Source organism: Microcebus murinus, chromosome 8, assembly GCF_040939455.1.
Source record: "Microcebus murinus isolate Inina chromosome 8, M.murinus_Inina_mat1.0, whole genome shotgun sequence".
NCBI classification, from domain to species: domain Eukaryota; kingdom Metazoa; phylum Chordata; class Mammalia; order Primates; family Cheirogaleidae; genus Microcebus; species Microcebus murinus.
This window is the reverse complement of record NC_134111.1, coordinates 3,676,440-3,682,850: the sequence shown is the minus strand read 5'-3', so window position 1 is coordinate 3,682,850 and position 6,411 is coordinate 3,676,440. Positions and strand designations below refer to the sequence as shown.

General features: G+C 64.4%; 1 long non-coding RNA gene across 1 annotated transcript; it reads right to left on the bottom strand.

Moving 5' to 3' along the window:
- Nucleotides 1-288: 288 nt before the first annotated feature.
- On the bottom strand, nt 289-2,785 carry LOC142872334 (uncharacterized). Its single transcript, XR_012920523.1, has 2 exons — nt 2,567-2,785; nt 289-2,459 (listed from the first exon to the last, which is right to left on the bottom strand). It is a non-coding gene; the product is annotated as an uncharacterized LOC142872334 (long non-coding RNA).
- Nucleotides 2,786-6,411: the final 3,626 nt, after the last annotated feature.

Sequence of the window (6,411 nt, the reverse complement as noted above, 5' to 3'; positions counted from 1 at the left end):
GACTACCTGCAGACTAGGCACTGGTAGACCATGTCAGAGGGGACAATCTACGGGAGGGCAGCTGAATTTCAACTTGGAAGTTCTGATGAATGATCAGTCAGTGGGGCTACCCAGAAAGCTGTGTTAGGAATTCAGAGGCTTCACCCACTTGTGTGGGGTGGACCCTGGGGGTGGGAGGTGGGTGTGGGTGTGGGGGGTTGGGTTGCTGAGGCTAGCAGATTTCTGCAGGACTGAGGATTGGGGAGGGGGTGGGCAGCATTACTGTGGGTCACACTTGTTCCTGACACCTTTTTGTAGGTTTGAAATGTTTTCATTTATTTATTTTTTATTTTCAGCATATTATGGGGGTACAAATGTTTAGGTTACATGCGTTGCCTTGCCCCCCCCTCCCCTGGAGTCAGAGCTTCAAGCATGTCCATGCCCCAGATGGTGTGCATCACACTCATTATGTATGTATATATCCATCCCCTCCACCCCCTCCCACTTGCCCGATGCCCAGTAAATGTTATTCCTATATGTGCACTTAGGTGTTGATCAGTTAATACCAATTTGCTGGTGAGTACATGTGGTGCAGTTTTTTTCGATTCTTGGGATATTTCATTAGTAGAATGGGTTCGAGCTCTATCCAGGAAAATACAAGAGATGCTATATCACCATTGTTTCTTATAGCTGAATAGTATTCCATGGTATACATATACCACATTTTATTAATCCACTTATGTATTGATGGGCACTTAGGTTGTTTCCACATCTTTGCAATTGTGAATTGTGCTGCTATAAACATTCGAGTGCAGGTGTCTTTTTTATAGAGTGTCTTTTGTTCTTTTGGGTAGAGGCCCAGTAATGGGATTGCTGGATCAAATAGTAGATCTACTTGTATCGCTTTAAGGTATCTCCATATTGCTTTTCACAGAGGTTAAACTGGTTTTGAGTCCCACCAGCAGTATAAGAGTGTTCCTATCTCTCCGCATCCACGCCAACATTTATTGTTTTGGGACTTTGGGATAAAGGCCATTTTCAATGGAGGTAAGTGATATCTCATTGTGGTCTTGATTTGCATTTCCCTGATGATTAGAGATGTTGAGCATTTTTTTCATGTTTGTTGGCCATTCTTCTGTCCTCTTTTGGAAAGTTTCTGTTCATGTCCTTTGCCCAGTTTTTGATAGGGTCGTTTGATTTTTTCTTGTTGATTTTCCTGAGTTCTAAATAGATTCTAGTTATTAGCCCTTTATCGGATGTGTAGCTTGCAAAAATTTTCTTCCATTCTGTGGGTTGTCTGTTTGCTCTCTTGACAGTTTCTCTGGCTGTGCAGAAGCTTTGATCACGTCCTATTTATTTATTTTTGTTGCTGCTGTGATTGCCTTTGGGGTCTTCTTCATAAATTCTTTGCCTAGGCCAATGTCCAGAAGGGTATTTCCAACATTTTTCTCTGGAATTCTAATAGTTTCACACCTAATGTTCAAGTCTGTTACCCAGCGTGTGTCGATCTTTGTGAGAGGTGAAAGGTGTGAGTCTTGTTTCAGTCTTCTACATATGGCTATCCAGTTTTCCCAGCACCATTTATTGAATAAGGATTCTTTTCTCCAGTGTATGTTTTTGTCTGCTTTGTCAAAGATTAGATGGCTACACGAAGATGGTTTTATATCTGGGTTCTCTGTTCTGTTCCACCGGTCAACATCCCTGTTCTTGTGCCAATACCACGCTATTTTAATTACTATGGCTTTGTAGTATAGTTTGATAAATGTATAATCAATCTAGTAAATTACCAAATCAATCTGGTAAATTGATACCTCCCATTTTGTTTTTAGTGCCTAGGATTGCTTTTGTCATATGGGGTCTTCTCTGGTTCCATAGGAAGTGTAAAATTATTTTTTCTATATCTGTGAAAAATGATGATGGTATTTTAATAGGGATTGCATTGACTCTGTAGATCACTTTGGGCAGTATAGACATTTTAACAATGTTGAATAGACATTTATGTTAATAGACAATGTTAATAGACCTTTTAACAATGTTGATTCTGCTGACCCATGAACATGGTATGGTTTTCTATTTGTTTACCACCTCTGCTATTTCCTTCTTCTGAAATGTTTTTAAATAAAAAATGTTAAGTAATGTGAGTGTGACAAAAATTTGAACAGCAACAAAATACAATGAAAAGTCCTCCTGCCATCTGCAATCGCTTCCCACTCCGGGTAACTGGCTGGTTACCTGGAGTCCATGCACATCATTGCCCTTGGAGCTTGGGGGGTCTGCATTGGGTCCCAGGGAGTTGCAGGGAGTCACAGAGGCTGGGAAGCAGGAAGCCTGGGGCCTGCAGGTGAGGAGGCTCTTAGTGCTGCTGTGCGTGGTGCATGACAAGAGGAAAGACAGCTATGTCTGGCTCTTCCAAAGGCTTTCTTCCACGTGTAGGTTGCAACTTACAGGTAGGTCATAAAGTCAATTTAGGATTTCATGATCTTCATTTTAAAAAATAGAAACAGAACAGTGTAAAGAGTGCATCACCTGTAATAGGAGGAAATATGGTCTTGTGAAATTTTGTTACAATATAAACTGTATTTCTTACTGAGAGTTGAGGTTTTTTAAAAAAAGTTTGAAAAACACTGCCTGAAGCCCAAATGTAGACCCTCAGGCCAGAACCTGGGTCACCAAGGCAGTCTGCCCCAGGCTGAGGTGTGGAGCTGTCTAGTTCCTCCGGCCGCAGGCAGTAAATGTGCAGGCCCCGCCGGTGAAGCTTTCTGCAAGGACTAGCTGGTTAACGGGTGACCCTCCCCTCGCCCTCGGAGTTGCCGACCCCGCCCCCCTCGCCCTCGCTGTTTTCCTCCCGCCCCCGCCCGCACCCCGCCCCGCCCCCCGCCTGTGTCCCGCCCCGCCCGCGCCCCGCCCCGCCCCGCCCGCGCCCCGCCCCGCCCCGCCCGCGCCCCGCCCCGCCCCCGCCCCGCCCCGCCCGCGCCCCGCCCCGCCTGCGCCCCGCCCCCGCGCCCCGCCCCCGCGCCCCGCCCCCGCGCCCCGCCCGCGTCCCGCCCCCGCCCGTGTCCCGCCCCCGCCTGTGTCCCGCCCCGCCCCCGCCTGTGTCCCGCCCCGCCCGCGCCCCGCCCCCGCGCCCCGCCCGCGCCCCGCCCCCGCCCGTGTCCCGCCCCCGCCCCCGCCCCGCCCCCGCCTGTGTCCCGCCCCCGCCCCGCCCCGCCCCCGCCTGTGTCCCGCCCCCGCCCCCGCCCCCGCCTGTGTCCCGCCCCCACCCGCGCCCCGCCCGTGTCCCGCCCCAACCTGTGTCCTGCCCCCCCGCCCCGCCCCCACCTGTGTCCCGCCCCGCCCCCGCCCCCGCCCCCGCCTGTGTCCCGCCCCCGCCCGCGCCCCGCCCCGCCCCCGCCTGTGTCCCGCCCCGCCCCCGCCCCCGCCCGCGCCCCGCCCCCGCCTGTGTCCCGCCCTCGCCCCCGCCCGCGCCCCGCCCCCGCCTGTGTCCCGGGCGCTGACTCATGGCGGTGCGGCCGGCGGACTCGCGGGCGGCTGGCGGGCGCTGGGCGGAGGCGAGACACAGGCGGGGGCGGGGCGCGGGCGGGGGCGGGACACAGGTGGGGGCGGGGCGCGGGCGGGGCGGGACACAGGCGGGGGCGGGGCGCGGGCGGGGCGGGACACAGGCGGGGGCGGGGCGCGGGCGGGGGCGGGACACAGGTGGGGGCGGGGCGCGGGCGGGGGTGGGACACAGGCGGGGGCGGGGCGCGGGCGGGGCGGGACACAGGTGGGGGCGGGGCGCGGGCGGGGGTGGGACACAGGCGGGGGCGGGACGCGGGCGGGGCGGGACACAGGCGGGGGCGGGGTGCGGGCGGGGCGGGACACAGGTGGGGGCGGGGCGCGGGCGGGGGCAGGACACAGGTTGGGGCGGGGCGCGGGCGGGGCGTGGGCGGGGGCGGGACACAGGCGGGGGCCGGGCGCGGGCGGGGTGGGACACAGGTGGGGGCGGGGCGGGGGGGCAGGACACAGGTTGGGGCGGGACACAGGCGGGGGCGGGGCGCGGGCGGGCGGTGGCGGAGGGGCGTGGCGGGGCGGGCGGAGGGGCGCGGGGGGGGGGGGGGTGGCGGAGGAGGGCCGCGGGGGGGCAGCGGAGGAAGGGCGCGGCGGGGGGGGGGGGGCGGAGGAGGGGCGCGGCGGGGGGCGGGGCGGAGGAGGGGCGCGGCGGCGGGGGGGGGGGGCGGAGGCGGGGCGCGGCAGCGGGGGGGGGGGCGGAGGAGGGGCACGGGGAGGGGTGGAGGAGGGGCGCGGGGGGGCGGAGGAGGGGGGCGGAGGAGGGGCGCGGCGGCGGGGGGGGGCGGAAGAGGGGCGCGGCGGCGGGGGGGGGCGGAGGAGGGGCGCAGCGGCAGGGGGGGCGGAGGAGGGGCGCGGCGGCGGGAGGGCGGAAGAGGGGCGAGGCGGGGGGGGGGCGGAGGAGGGGCGCGGCGGCAGGGGGGGCGGGGGAGGGGCGAGGCGGGGGGGCGGAGGAGGGGCGCGGCGGCGGGGGGGGGGCGGAGGAGGGGCGAGGCGGGGGGGGGGCGGAGGAGGGGCGCGGCGGCGGGGGGGGGGCGGAGGAGGGGCGCGGCGGAGGAGGGGGGCGGAGGAGGGACGTGGCGGAGGAGGGGGCGGAGGAGGGGCGCGGCGGCGGGGGGGCGTGGGGGTGGGGGCGGAGGAGGGGCGCGGCGTGGCGGGGTGGAGGAGGGGCGCGGTGGGGGGGCGGAGGAGGGGCGCGGCGGCGGGGGTGGGGGGGGGTGGGGGTGGGGGCGGAGGAGGGGCGCGGCGTGGCGGGGTGGAGGATGGGCGCGGTGGGGGGGCGGAGGAGGGGCGCGGCAGGGGGGGGCGGAGGAGGGGCGCGGCGGCGGGGGGGGGTGGGTGGGGGGGGGACGGAGGAGGGGCGCGGCGTGGCGGGGTGGAGGAGGGGCGCGGTGGGGGGGCGGAGGAGGGACGCGGTGGGGGGGGTGGAGGAGGGGCGTGGTGGGGGGGCGGAGGAGGGGCGGGCGGCGGGGGGGGGGCGGAGGAGGGGCGCGGTGGGGGGGCGGAGGAGGGGCGCGGCAGGGGGGGCGGAGGAGGGGCGCGGCGGCGGGGGGGGTGGGGGGGGTGGGGACGGAGGAGGGGCGCGGCGTGGCGGGGTGGAGGAGGGGCGCGGTGGGGGGGCGGAGGAGGGGCGCGGCAGGGGGGGGCGGAGGAGGGGCGCGGCGGCGGGGGGGGGGGGGTGGGGGGGGTGGGGACGGAGGAGGGGCGCGGCGTGGCGGGGTGGAGGAGGGGCGCGGTGGCGGGGTGGAGGAGGGGCGTGGTGGGGGGGCGGAGGAGGGGCGGGCGGCGGGGGGGGGGGCGGAGGAGGGGCGTGGCGGGGTGGAGGAGGGGCGCGGTGGGGGGGCGGAGGAGGGGCGCGGCGGGGGGGGGGCGGAGGAGGGGCGTGGCGGGGTGGAGGAGGGGCGCGGTGGGGGGGGGCGGAGGAGGGGCGCGGCGGGGGGGGGGCGGAGGAGGGGCGCGGCGGGGTGGAGGAGGGGCGTGGCGGGGTGGAGGAGGGGCGCGGTGGGGGGGGGGCGGAGGAGGGGCGCGGCCCTGGCGGCTGCTGGCTGTCCGCGGAGCCGGGAAGCCAGCGCTGCGTGGCGCGGTGGCCTCGCCAGAGGCTGGGCCCCGGAGGACGCAGCCCGGGCAGAGGACAGGCCCGGAGGACGCGGGACCCAGAGCGGCAGAACACTGGAGACCCGTGCTCCCGCCTGCCAAGCACCCGGCCTCCCGCGGCCAGACTCTGCGACTGGGTTTCTGGGCTGCAGCCTTGGAGAGGGACGCACACCCCGCCTGGGACCAGGTCACCAGCTGCGCAGATCCGTCCGGCCAGTCACCTCCCTGGAGAGGCCCGGCTCCGCCCTCCTATGCACACGCTGCTCCCCGAACTCCAGCCATCCTCCTCTTCCCTGCTTCTCCTCGGCAACATCGGCCCAGCCGAGGCCCGCCTCCTCCAGGGAGGCTTCCTGGAGAGCCTAGCCATGGGCTGGTTAGAGCCTACCCGGGGTAATCTTTTCACCGCACCTTCGGCATTGCTTTCTGCATCACCAGACTGAGCCCCTTCATGGCAGCGACCAGGTCTCAGTCAGCCCTTCCGCCCTGGGGCGCAGACGGGCGCTGGCGGAGGGAGGTGGGACGTGTGCTGGGCGGCCGCTTCGAGACCCGAGCCGGGAGAGCCACGCCGGACCGAAGCGCGGGCAGAATGAATGCAACATGGTGCGCATGCTTAACTCAGAACACGAGAGATAGTTGTTTGAAATCATATACTTATATACTATTAATAAAATATGAAAAACGTTTACTTGAAATTATGTATTCTGTATTTTTTTACTTTTCTGTTACTTAAATACTTTTAAATAACAATAAGGTTAGTTCATGGTGGCAATAAAACTAATAAAACAAGTAATATGT